This window comes from Pristiophorus japonicus, chromosome 8 (genome assembly GCF_044704955.1).
Source record: "Pristiophorus japonicus isolate sPriJap1 chromosome 8, sPriJap1.hap1, whole genome shotgun sequence".
NCBI classification, from domain to species: domain Eukaryota; kingdom Metazoa; phylum Chordata; class Chondrichthyes; family Pristiophoridae; genus Pristiophorus; species Pristiophorus japonicus.
Window position 1 is genome coordinate 117,373,945 of NC_091984.1, and position 13,750 is coordinate 117,387,694.

At 41.9% G+C, this 13,750-nt stretch overlaps 1 protein-coding gene across 1 annotated transcript in view; it reads left to right on the forward strand.

The window, feature by feature from the left end:
- The first annotated feature begins 1,243 nt into the window (after positions 1-1,243).
- Positions 1,244-13,750, forward strand: part of LOC139268154 (eIF-2-alpha kinase GCN2-like) — a 126,567-nt gene continuing 114,060 nt past the window's right edge. Inside the window, exon 1 of the mRNA XM_070886194.1 lies at positions 1,244-1,350. The gene's annotated coding sequence lies outside the window, so the exon portion shown is untranslated. The remainder of the gene's footprint in view (positions 1,351-13,750) is intronic.

The window sequence follows — 13,750 nt, forward strand, 5'->3', positions numbered from 1 at the left end:
TGTTCGTAATGAATGTGCACTCGTCCTAATGCAGCAATGTCCAGACGGCTTGTCCAAGGGGACGGTGTGAACGCTTGGTCCGGTCGGTGTGTGTATATTCCAATGTGCATCGAATTTGCATGTTGCTGTACAGAGCCATCCCACTGACATCTGCTACCCACTCTTCATTCTGTGACTAGTTGCCAAGAGCAACTAGTTCCCTTTAAACAATAGTTTCAACGCTCTACCAATAGAGTAAAATTGCATAATAGTGCCTGGAAATATTTCTGATATTGAAAGTTATAATACTGTGATGGTTAAAACAAACCTAGTTGGACTGCAGTGATTGCAGGTGGCGACATCACAGTACTTACCTTTGAATCTGATGGGATAACATCAGGGAGACCGCAGGAATAAGACGAGATGGCTCGCAACATTGCCCCTGCCGGTTGCTGAGAGACAGGAGAATTTGTGCTGGGGCCAGTGAAAGCTGAGCCTCGACATCAGAAGACATTGCATCCACAATATTCAATTCTCTTCCTGGTGACCCCCATGCACTGTTTATATATAATTTTTTAAAGCAATTTCCCAATGGTCCAATGGGTAAATCGACCATGTAGTGTGAGTTAGCCCATGCAGAAAATGTCCCAGGTTTGTAACCAATGCTGAGTTAACTGACCCGAGTCAGGTCAGTGGTGGGCTACCGTACCACAGTTACTCGTGGCATACCCAGTCAGGAGATACTCCTGATCTAGTGACATCTGCTAGAAAGAGCAACGGAGTAAACAACCAACATCACGCAACAAGAGATTATCCAGTCATTTATCTCATTGCTGTTTGTGGGAACTTGCTGTGTGCAAATTGGCTGCTGTGTTTTCCCCACATTACAACAGGGACTACACGTCAAAAGTACTTAATTGGCTGTAAAGCGCTTTTAGACATCCTGAGGTTGTGAAAGGCGCTATATAAATGCAAGTTTGTCTTTCTTTAATTCATACACGAGTTGTGCTTATTGAAATTATTACAGCACTTCAAAAATACTCCATTTGCTGTAAAGCGCTTTGAGATGTCTAAGGTTGTGAAAGTTCCTCTTCAATACAGGAGGAGTTTCCCCCTGTGCTCCATGTGTTAAGGAATCATAAGATTATTCCTTATAAATGGTTTGATGATTTTGTTATACACATGGTTTCGAGGAAATCACCCCCTCCCCTGATTTTAGTATAGGGTCAGCTTGACTTGGATAACCCCGTGGTTGAATAGCCCAGTGGTGTTCACTGACAAGGTACCAAAGGACTGTCGAGCCGATGGAGCTGTATCACATCATAAGCTGCTGCCTTCAGGGAAGTACGGAGTAAAGGGAGAAAGCTTGAGGTAAGAAAATGGAATTCAGATTTTGGTACTCCAACATTTGGGTGAAGTGGAAAGTAAATTTAAATCAGTTTAATCCAAATGTCTAACTCTGGAATGAGTCTAACACTGTGGTTCAAGTACCTGTATTCTTTTAAAATGAAACTGAAATGGACACTTAATGATATTTCAACAGTAGTCTGCTAAAAACAAACTAATGCAAAAAGGAACAAGGTCAGATGCAACTCTTAACTGTGTAGGAAATCTTAATCTTATAGGCAGTGCACCAACCTTAAATGTAGACCCAGCTCTCCAAGCAAGTAGTACCTGTAATTGTACCTGTAACAAACTGCTTGAAACATAAACCTACATATCGGGTTTCTGATTTTCAGACATGAGAGGTAAAACATCAATGGACAATAAAATTGCACTTTGTGTTTATTTCGGTACCACAGTAAAGAAGTGGGCAGATATTCTTATCTTTGGCTGGATTGGGCAACATCTTGGCAGCACCAGCATTCCATCGGTTGTTGAGTTATATTAAATTTAAGCAAATTCCAGAGGCCTGATTAAAGCAGTAAAGCAATTGTGAGCGAAAAGGCTCATTTTCAAATCTTCCTCTCCAGCTTTTCCTGATTTTTATTTTGAACTTAACATTTCTAATGAAAGACCACTTGAATCAGAGCTGAATAATAATCGCTGGAAATTGCAAAAAAATAAGCACCGCAAGCTGGAAACCTCATTGCACCTTAAACTAAACATTGTTTACTTTAAGTTGCCAAATTGCCATTGGTTACCATTTGCAGAGATTATCTTTGGGTTTTTCCGCTACTGACTTAAGTTCAAGTTTTCAAACATTTTTCTGGCATTTTTCCTCATCAATCAATAATTACCCCCATAGTACATCTATCATAGATCACTATACATGTACCATGTCAGATGTATATGTAAGAAAAAAAGACTTATATAGCACGTTTCATGACCACCAGACATCGCAAAGCGCTTTATAGCCAATGAAGTACTTTTGGAGTGTAGTCACTTGTAATGTGGGAAACGCGGCAGTCAACTTGCGCACAGAAAACTCCCACAAACACCAATATGCTAATGACCAGAAAATCTGTTTTTGTTATGTTGATTGAGGGGTAAATATTCACTCCGCACGGACAATGGGAATCTGCTTTGCAAATCAAATTGCAAATACACAAGAGCACTCTGGATAGCTATATCAAGTAGATGCATCTAATTTAAGAAATAAATAATTTTCAATTAGATAACGTCTTACATAACTTCATGACATCCCAAAGGAGTCTATAAGCAATGAGTTGCGTCTGAAGTGTAGTCACTATTGTTGCATAGGCAAAAAGCCAAGTTTGGCTCAGCAAGATCCCACAAACAACAAATGAGAGAAAAGACTAGTTAATCTGTCTTTAATGGTGTTTGGTTGAGCATTGAATGTTGGCCAGGACACTGGCAGCACTCTCATGCTCTTGTTCAAGCAGTGCCAAGGTATCTTTTATGTCTCAGTTTAACACCTCATTTGAAAGCGAGCACTTTTCACAATGCAGCACTGCATTGAAGTGTGAATACAGATCACAAGAAAATAAGAAATAGGAGTAGGAGTAGGCCATACAGCCATTCCATAAGATCCTGGCTTATCATCAACCTCAACTCCACTCTCCCGCTTGATCTCCATATCCCTTGATTCCTCTAGAGTCCAAAAATCTATCAATCTCAACCTTGAATACACTCAATGACTCAGCATTCACAGCCTTTTGGTACAGAGAATTACAAAGATTCACAACCCTCTCCAAGTGAAGAAATTCCTCCATCTCAGTCTTATATGGCCTACCCCTTATCCTGAGACTATGCCCCTTAGTTCTAGACACTCTAGCCAGGGAAACAACCTCTCAGCATCTACCCTGTCAATCCCCTTCAGAATCTTGTATGTTTCAATGAGATCACCTCTCATTCTTCCCAACTCCAGAGAGTATAGGCCCATTCTACACAACTCTCATCATAGGACAGCCCTCTCATCCCAGGAATCAACCTGGTGAACCTCCATTGCACCGCCTCCAAGGCAAGTATATCCTTCCTTAGATAAGGAGACCAAAACTGGGCTGGAGTGTGGCTTTGAACCCACAATCAGCTGAGTCAGACTCAAGAGTGCTACCTCTGAATGAAGTTGACACAATTTCATCCAAATTATCAGAAAGTAAAAATGGAAACCAGAATTGTAATTCACTTTTCAATATATACTCGTAAATACCAAATGGTTCAAAAGACTCGGTAATAAAACAGGTTGGATGGAACTTGAGATTTGATTTGCAATAGAATTGTCTTCATTAAATGGTAAACTAATGAAGCAGAGCTGGTAACTGGCTAGATTTTAAACAATAACACAGAAACAGTGCAATCAATGTTACTATTTAAGTCGGTCTGTAAATAATACTTCACAGATCAGTATAGTCCCAAACCTGGGAAATATTGTTCTGTTTTAATGGACCATTATTTATGTATATTTGCTCGGGGGAAAAAAAATCAAACATACATTCATTGGAAATTAAGTCGGGCAGAGCTCAAGTTAAATAACTAACAACTTATTTAAAAATCATATCAAGCTACGGGTAGCTTTATTAAAATTATAATAAAGTTTGACACAACTGCCCACAATTTTCCTGTGCATTTGTAAGCTTCCAATTTGATTTGCCCATCAGAACCCAGCTAGCCCCTGCGAGTGAATAATTTGTCTGTAAGTCCAATACATTGGTCAGTATTCCATAGATGTAAGATCGCGAGCATGTGCAGTTTCAATATTAGGATTATGTTCTTCCCCCCTCCCCCCGCCCCCACTTGTAAATGGAATATTCCACTTGGGTTGTCACAGGCTGCATCTTTGCTGTTCTCCGCATCTTGTCTGTTTAATTCACTTCTCACATCTGTTAATTCCATCAATCAAACAGTTCAAATGAAAAGAGGAAAGAAACACATTTATAGAACAGCCTCCAGGATTGGAAGGGACCCCCTGAGCGGTTTGAATTTTTAAATTATGCTAATATTTTAATATTTTATATCATGGACTCTAGGGCACACCTTGGTGAAGCTGTGCAAATGTATTTTCAAACTCACTGCTGAAGTAAAGAAAGGAAGCACTGCAGGCATTATTGGGAGCTAACTCTTGGCACATTGCCACAGGTAGTGTGGACAGGAGAAGACTACTTGAGCTTCTTTACAATCAACTTTTAGCTCAGCATTCAAAATTATGAGTTGTTGCAAATAATACTCATAGAAAATTGACAAAGGTTCACACAAGGCTCTCGCTACTTTTGCCTCAGGGCCTTTTTCACCAGCTTCATCAGGGTTACTGGAACACAGCAAAGGCTATATTTTTATGTGGCTATTACATACAGGATATATCTTGGTCATCTGATGACAAGTTTCAAACCAAAGCCCCAGTGTTGAAATGACAGTGTGCATAACACAGTCCCCATCATTAAATATTTTATAATAATACGTGCCACCTTGTCTGAAAGCTTCACAAAATAAGTTGTTTTAGAATCTCAGTAACTGTTAAGTGTAGTGGTAGCACTCTCGCCTCTGAGTTAGAAGGTTGTGGGTTCAAATCCCGCTCCAGAGACTTGGGTACGTAATCGAGTACTCGTTAAACTGAGACCCGCCTGTCCTCTCAGATGGATGAAAAAGATCCCATGGCATGTTTGGAAGAAGAACAGGTGAGTTCTTCCCAGTGTCCTGGCCAATATTTATCCTTCCATTGACATCACTAAAACAGTTTATCTGGTTATTTATCCCCTTGGCGCTGTGGGATCCTGATGTGTGCAAATTGGCTGCCGCATTTTCCTATATTACAACAATGACTACACGTCAAAAATGTATGCGATTGGCTGTAAGGCACTTTGGGACATCCTCAGGCCATGTAAGACGCTATATAAATGCAAGTTCTTGCTTTCTTATTAAGGCAAGCACCACAGTCATTGTGTACCAGTGACCTCACATGAACAGCAATGGGATGAATGACCAGTTGATTAAATCTTTTGGGTGGTATGGGTTGAGGAAGGAATATTGTCCAGAATAATGGGATTGGGGGTAGGAAAAACTCCTTGCTCTTCTTTGAATAGTGGCATAGGATCGATAATGTCCACCAGAGGTAATGGAATAGGAAGACAGGACCTCAGTTTAGCATCGCAATCTGAAGGATGGTACCTTTGAAATGTGACACTTTTTCATACCACAGAAGGCCATTTTTGACCGTCTCAGATCACCGATGGCGAAATGCTTGGAAGAACTGTGACATACAGAATGGATTCCTTATAGAGGACCCCGCAGTACAACCTAAAGGATCAAATCTTGCTCACAAACGGTAAACAACCATCAATTGCCTCAGAACCAGTCATAGTAGGTGCTGCCACCTTCTCCATAGATGGAAGATTAAAGCATCCCCATCATGTGACTGTGGAGTTCCTAATCAGACCCTGGAGCACATTATGGAGCACTGCCCTCAGATTATGCACTGAAGTCCTGATGTTTAGGTTACACCCACAACCCTCTGACAGAGATGCAAGGACACTGTTTAAGGCAAATAAAAATTGAAAAAAAAAAAATAATCAGCAATTGCTGTTTTCTCCAGATAAATTTTTCTATCTTTGGGAGCAATGTTTTCATTACACAGATGTTTCAGAGTTGAAAACCAACAAGGATCATTTCTATCTTACCACTGACAGTTTTTAAATACAGTAGCTGACACCTGTATCATATATTCACGAATTATCAAAAAATCTGAGGGAAAAGAAATGGTTATGGAAAAAATGAAATCATATCTGAAGTGCAGAGTATACTAGCCACATCAGTCATTTGGAAATATAGTGTAATAATTCAGTCGCTCATGAATTATGTTTTCCCACATCAGTTAAACAATCTGTAGCAAATTATTTTTAATTGTATTATAAAGTTACTTCTGTGGTTAACCAATCATATTTAACATGTGCAGCTATTTAAAATAATAAATATATGTTTAAAATGCCTTTAGCATTTTGGGATCTGGTTTTGTTCAGTACTAACCTTTAGCACTGCTAGCAACTGTCAAGAGCTCTGCCTGTTGTTGATGAATGAAGGCATTTGCAGTGGAGATTTAATGATTGTGATGCCAGTACTGTATGTTTATCAAGAAATAATTTTCATTTGGTTTCCAGGAAACCCTATTAACTCCCTCCTGTAATGTCACAGCACCGTTATAATGTACTACTTCTTCATCAGGTGCGTCTTAGTCTTTTATAAAGAATCACAGGTATGTACACTGCAATTAACTTAAAGTGCCACATCCCACATATTCATTATGATTTAACATTTCTGGACTTGCGAGACATTCTTCTGTGAGTAGCAAGATGGGCATTCACAGACACTGAATGGCTGACTGCCAGTGAAACCCAACCATCAGCACAGGATCAACTTTGAATAAATCGGATGAGACGTTAAACTGAGGCTCCGTCTGTCCTCTCAGGCGGACATTAAAGATCTCACAGCACTCTATTGAAGAAGAACAGCGTAGTTCTGGCCATTGTTTATCCATCAGCCAACAGCAAAAGCAGTTGGTCTGGTCATTATCACATTGCTATTTGTGGGACCTTGCTGTGCACAAATTGGCCTCCGCATTTTCCACATTACAACAGTGACTACACTTCAAAACAAAAGTACTTCATTGCTGTAAAATGCTTTGGGAGATCCTGCGGTCATGAAAGGTGCTATATATATCCAAGTTCTCTCTTTAGTGCTAAAGGATCAGAGTCTCTGTGCTGCTGTAGTAATACCACCTGAAGGACAGGGAAGACTTAGATTTCAAGCCTGTTTTTGTGAATTGGAAATCCGGTGCTCTATACTTTATTACCCTAAATATTTAGGTTAATTAGGATGCCTCATTACCAGGCAATGCAGTAAAACTGAAATTGTTTTCTTCCACTAATTTTAAGTAACAGAAAGTCATTTGATTTAAAAATGCAACCACTGTCAGCCACACTTTGGATCCACATCAGGCGGGAAATGTGTTACAGAATGGGAATACACAAAGAGGGTGCAGATGATATCAAACCACGAGGAGAAGCTTGAAGAGTTCATCAACATTATCTAAACCCGGAGACATCTTCTCTTCTTCTTAGGCAGTCCCCCTGGAGTTGAAGATGACTTGCTTCCACACTAAAATGAGTTCTAAGGTGACTGATGAGACCAGCGTGATCAATGCCTCGTTGCTGGGGATGTTGGCCTGAGAGAGAATGCTGATGTTGGTGCGCCTATCCTGCCAATGAATTTGCAGGATTTTGCGGAGGCAGCGTTGGTGGTGCTTCTCCAGTGCTTTGAGGTGCTTACTGTAAATAGTCCATAGGAGGGTGGGTATCACTACTGCTCTGTAGACCATGAGCTTGGTGCCGGGCTTGAGATCTTGGTTGGAGAGTCATATTGCATCTTTGAAGCACGCTCCATCCACTCTTCTGCACTGTGCCTGTAAAATCGGTAGAGGTCAGTTTCCTTTCACTTTTGATCAGTTACTTTTGCTGGTATAGGGGAACAATTAGGAGTGACATTTAAGATCAGCAAGAGTGACACATTTACAAATATGGTGCTGATGTTTATATTTTTACAATAATGTCACATTTTTAACCACAATGAGTAACTGTCACTCCTCATGAATGGCAATGGCATACCTGTAGATTTTATAATGCACTACAAAAGACAACAGATATCCTCCCAACAAAGTATGCGATTTGAACTTAAGTGCTACTTTATCGAGCTTCACTATGTTACAGGGAAGAGCAAACCATGTACAAATCCCAACATAAATTGGTGTTTACCTGGGTGGCATATTACAGAGAATAGCAGAGAATTACAGAATTACAGAACAGCGCATTGTTTCAGAGGAATGAAAAAGACATAATGGATTCTGAGCGGGAGCCTCAGCGGTCTACCCATGTCATCAAGAAGGACCTAGATTCGCACTGCAGCAACTATCATGCTTTGTAACAACCATGTGTACATATCCCATGGTGTTGTTTGCAGGTGGCCATTTCTCAGATACTCCCCATGGGGAAAGTGGTATAAACAGGCAAATCTAGGTGACTGCAGCCGTTTCAGAACCTTGAGATCAATCGCAAGGCAACTGGAGCTGCCTGCAAATTTTGGATTCTGGTCAGAAGCCCCCATCTTGAAATGATCGGCTTTCTTCCTCTCTTTATTTTAAAGTGATTAATTTGCATCTATTAAAATGTGACACTTTGAATGTCTGAAGTGTGATGGACACATGTATAACTAGCAGATTGCCCGTGGCATTACTCACTAAGCCAGTTGCTGCGCTCTTTTACAAGGACAGGTGGTGAACACGAAGAAACATACGAACAGTTACAGACAGGTATTCTTTTGTCCATCGAGCCAGTCCCCCACAATTGCAATACCTTGTGCATCACAACATATCACTCCACCCCACCCGAAACCATGTGATCTCCTGGGAGAGGCAAAAAAATCCAGAGAATAAAGGTATTAGGCTCAATTTTCCTGGGTCATTTGCGCCATTTTTTTGGCCGTGCCGTTTTTTCTGGCGTAATTACTTAATTCAAAGTTTCCCCTGGAATTTGCGCCGGTGTAACTGCTTTAGTTACGATTTTTCTATGTTTGTTTTTTTTTATGTCAAATTTTTATCCTAGGTCGGCGTATCTGGCCACTCCCGAAAAACCTTCTGGTGAGTTAACAGAAAGCAGCGCACATTGAGAAATCGGCACTGGAAGACGCCGTTGTTTTTCATTGAAGTTTTTGGGGGGAAAAAAGTTGAACTTTATCACTGATATTTGAACACTTGAAATATCCATAATAAAGTTCAACTTTTTTACCTTTCGGCAGAGTACATGGAAATTTCTTGGATTTCTGAAGTTTTCATTTTTTTTTTGCTCACACACCACCACCGAACATCTTCAAGCAGGGCTGGAGGGCATCAGCCATCAGAATCGGCCCCGTGCCCGGACACAGGGGATCGGGACTCAGCTGGAAAACAAGTCCGGGGGCGAGTGGGGGGGGGGGGGAGGGAGGTGCCGATCGGAAGGCTGCTGCACTGAGCCCGGGGAGGGAGGTGCCGATCGGAAGGCTGCTGCACTGAGCCCGGGGAGGGAGGTGCCGATCGGAAGGCTGCTGCACTAGGCACAAGACTGCAATGGAGTTTGGGGGGGTAGGGAGAGGAAAATTCACAAGACTTGGGTGTGGTCCATCTAGACAGACCTTGGGGGGGAGAGAATAAAGAATGTGTCCTGCCTGCTGTTAATAATGGCACAAATAATGAAAATTATTCAGATTTAATGTAAAATATATTTCATTCAAAAGTTTAACAAACAGCTCTTTGTACTTATCTTTAATAAAATTATTTTTGTATCAAACTTTAAAGTTTTCAGTTATGATCACTTACAAACTTTAAGATCACTTACAAACTCTAAAATCACTTAAAAACTTTAAGATCACTTACTAACTTCTAAACTTGTAAATTTACATAATTTACAAAAATCTTTTAATTTGAGAACAACAGTTACAACAGTAACAATAATAATAACAACAACAACAGCAGCAACAAACAAAGGCTGCACCCATCTCTCCTCCACCTTATTCTAAGTCTGCCCGCTGCGCTTGTTCTTGGTGACTCCATCCCTGCCCGTAGGCGGTGACGCAGTGTTTCTGGGGTTGGAACCAAGCTTATTCTTTCTAAGATCTCGGGTAGTGCCCATCTGTTGGGGGGGGGGGGGGGGGGGAGTGAGGGGCGGGGCTGGCAGGCGGCAATGTGGAGGGCCCAGCTTGGGGCTCTTCAGAGGCTGGAGTGGGAGTGACAGTTGATTGTGTCAATGGGCGCGGGGTCTGGGCGTGTTTCCTTATTGCAGCAGCTAACTCCAACATGCCGTCCCTCATGCACCCTGACTGTTTCTCAATGACCTGCAACATTCCCTCCCTCATGTTGAGCAAAACTGTCTCAACTACCTGTGACATTCCCGCCCTCATGGTCACTGACATCGTTCCCATTTCTCGAGAGAGTGTTGTTATTTCTCCCGACAGTCCCACTGATGATGTCCAGGAGTGATCACGTAAGGTCAATGCTCTCCCCACTCATTGCCATCATCTGAACCACATCTGTTAGATCCTGCACCTCAGGCGAGCGCTGTCGAGCTCTCCTTCCCCTCCTCCCCATGGGTGTGGCTCACACCCCACCACAGGGACATGCAACCTCGGAAGGTGGGGCACTGGATGTGCCTCGCTGCACCCCACCACTGGGACCCACAGCCTCGGAAGTTAGGAAACCATGGAATGTCCCACCAACACTCAAATCACTAGTCAGGGAAGGGGCTGGCACCTCAATGGATGGCACCTGCACCTCCTCCAAAGACAGTAAAACAGTGGGGGCTTCATCCATCTCCATCCCCTCCCCCTCACCCTCACCCCCATGCTCTTGGTTTGCAGGGTGAGATTGGAAAATGTTCTCCTTTTCAGGCTCGTCTTCGTCTGAATTTTCTTCTGCATCGTCAGGGTTGGCCTCACGTTCTGCAAAATATAACAGAGCAAGTGGTTAGCAGCAGAGGAGGGGGCAGGGTGGGTGGCATGAGTAGGCTCACACAGCACAGGTAGCAGGCTGATTTGAAGGACCACGATGAATGATAGCACATTGCATCAACCGAAGCGTAGCTGATGGAGACACCCCCAGGAACCGAAGCATGGCCAGCCCACGCAGTACTTAACATTTAGCAAAGCCAGACTGTGGAATTTGCAGGACTTACCCTCTCCCTCGAGTGTGGGCCCCAGCTTGTGCAGTGGTGGTTGCTTTTCTCCAGGCAGGACCCATCAAGCACCGATCCTCTCTTCCAATGGTGTCCGAGGCTGCAGGTCTCCTCCTGTTCAAGTTCTTTCCCTTTTATTATGTGCCACCTTCCTCTGCAAAAATTAAAATGCAACTTTTTAGAGAGGGTGTCATTCTGCTGGGTGGGACATATACAGCTGGTCACATTTACAATTGCAATTCCATTGAATAAATGAAATATTACTTACACTAACTACTTGACCAAGGTCCTGCCACTTCTTTTTACACTGGCCTCCAGATCTCGTGGTGGTGACCATTGCACAGTAATCTTCAGCAACTTGGTTCCAGCGTTTCTTCATTTCTTTGGGTGGAACTTTTATGTGACCTCTGCTAGTGTCCAGCTCCTGCCATCTGGTCTCAATCACAGTAACTAGTGGCTCCACTTCGTCCTGTGAGAAATTCTTGGTCCTTGCACCACGTTGCATCTTGTATTGCTGCAGATCCGAGTTTTCCAATGCTCTCACACAGCACTCCTTCTGACACACACAACTGGCTCTTTAAAAATGGCCGATTGCTAACCTGGAGCTGTACTGCGCATGCGCATCCATTGAAATAACATCAAAAACTTTTGTCGTTCCTGCACAGAAAGTGCGGCATCGTTTTTTCGACGCAGACAGCAAGCTCCACCCCCCGAGGCGTCAACTTTGAATTATACAACGGGGAAACTTTGTCAAAATATTTCTGGTGTATTTCTGGTCTAGAAAAACGGGCGTAACTCTGGCAATATGCCAGAAAATGAGCTTGGTCAAAATTGGCCCTTTAAGGACACAAAGTTTAATTTCTAGGGGAGATTAGAGTTTAATTGCTGATTAGATTAATACCTCGGCTTTCTCTTTTAATATTGAAACAGTCATGCTCTGGATACTCTTTCTCCTGTCTCAATTAAAATATATTCTATGGCTGGAGGACTTTGCATACATAACCTGCATGACTAACGTTTCTTTCTATATCGTTTTCTTTTATGTTCTACACTGAAATTTGCAGTGTTGCGCTTGACGTGATGGAAAATTATAACAGATTGGAGATGCACGATTTTTTAAATATTATTAGACAATCTACTTTAGCATTGCACATGATGGGTAGTCCATCAGGTGAAGTAGGGTTAGAGGACAGTGTATAATTGGACCATGATGTGCAGACCTAATTCAGTGTCCATTTTCAAGTTATATAGTACATTCATTCCATTTAAAAAAATATTCCCATTATAAATTCCTATCTCCAGATTTATAATGGAAACTATGTAAACTTGTTGCATTGTAATTACAGTGTCTTGAGTTCCGATTCCTATTTTACAGTTTTATGAAAATGAGGAAATTTGCATACGAGCCAATCAACTGGAAAAAAAATTGCATACATCCAAATCAGATGAGAAGAAATTGCCTGGGATTTTACTTTCGACGATGACAGGAAGTGTGGCATGCAGGATACGCATGCTCGATGTGCTGTTTTTTAAATCTATATATTCCATTTCATCAAATTTGTCGTGCTTTTATTGACCTTTCAGGATGTCGTGGTAGACAGCAGCAGGTTTGTGATCAAATGGCACAACTTGAATTGAGTGGAGTTGTGTTACTGCAACACAGTATTTTGGGGATTCACTCGAGCACCTTTTGGACAGGTAGCTTACTTTGCCTCAGTGTCCATTATTGGTGTGAGAGGCTCATTAGTACGTGTCCACGGGGTGCTTCCTAGTCAAGGTCAATCCTGTCCGCAGCTGATGGCCACTTACATGCACTTCTAACAAGATACCAATCAGGAAGTCTGGGTAATTTTCCCCAACCTAACCTGGGGCACTGAGATTGGTTGTAGGACCCATCTTGGCAAAGATCAGCTACCATCACAATCTGGGGACTCAATGCAAGATGTTCCGCAGATGCTCACTCGATAAGCCATTGTCTTCTTTCTGATAACTGAAACAGGGCAGACTTTCCTCCAGGTCTGGAACTGATGGAAGTTTTCTTCAACAACAGCGCCCTCTTGTGCCTGTCGGCCTAACTACAAATTGTATCACATTCTTGCAACAAGGCCATTTATCTTAATGCACGTCAGCCTCTTACATTTCCAATGAAAAGTATTCAGAATTGAAGTTTTAATTGCTTTCTATTAGCAAATAAAGATCAAACCTTTTCTCTCCTCGAGCTGATATTTTGAGACATTTTATTTTGAAAAACTTTTCAAATAAATCCAAATCCCTGTAGTATTTAATGGGAGTTGCCAGGTTTCCTGGTAGTTTTTGTGTTGAAATTCAAAACTATTTTGATGGCATTCCAGATTAAACATGTTGACTTGGCTCAGGATGCCACTCATTAAATTAGAGTCTGACCGAGACTGTTCGTCAGTTGAAGTTTGGGTAAGCTAAAATGCTATATTTCATTCCAAATAATATTGCTTAAATCTCATCATCATAGGCAGTCCCTCGAAATGAGGATGACTTGCTTCCATGGCAAAAAAGGATAAGTTCACAGGTGTTCCAATGAAGGACCTAAAATTCCAGGTCCTGAACTACTTCCAGAAGGGTGGAAGATGCCTGTGTGTGGATTTTTT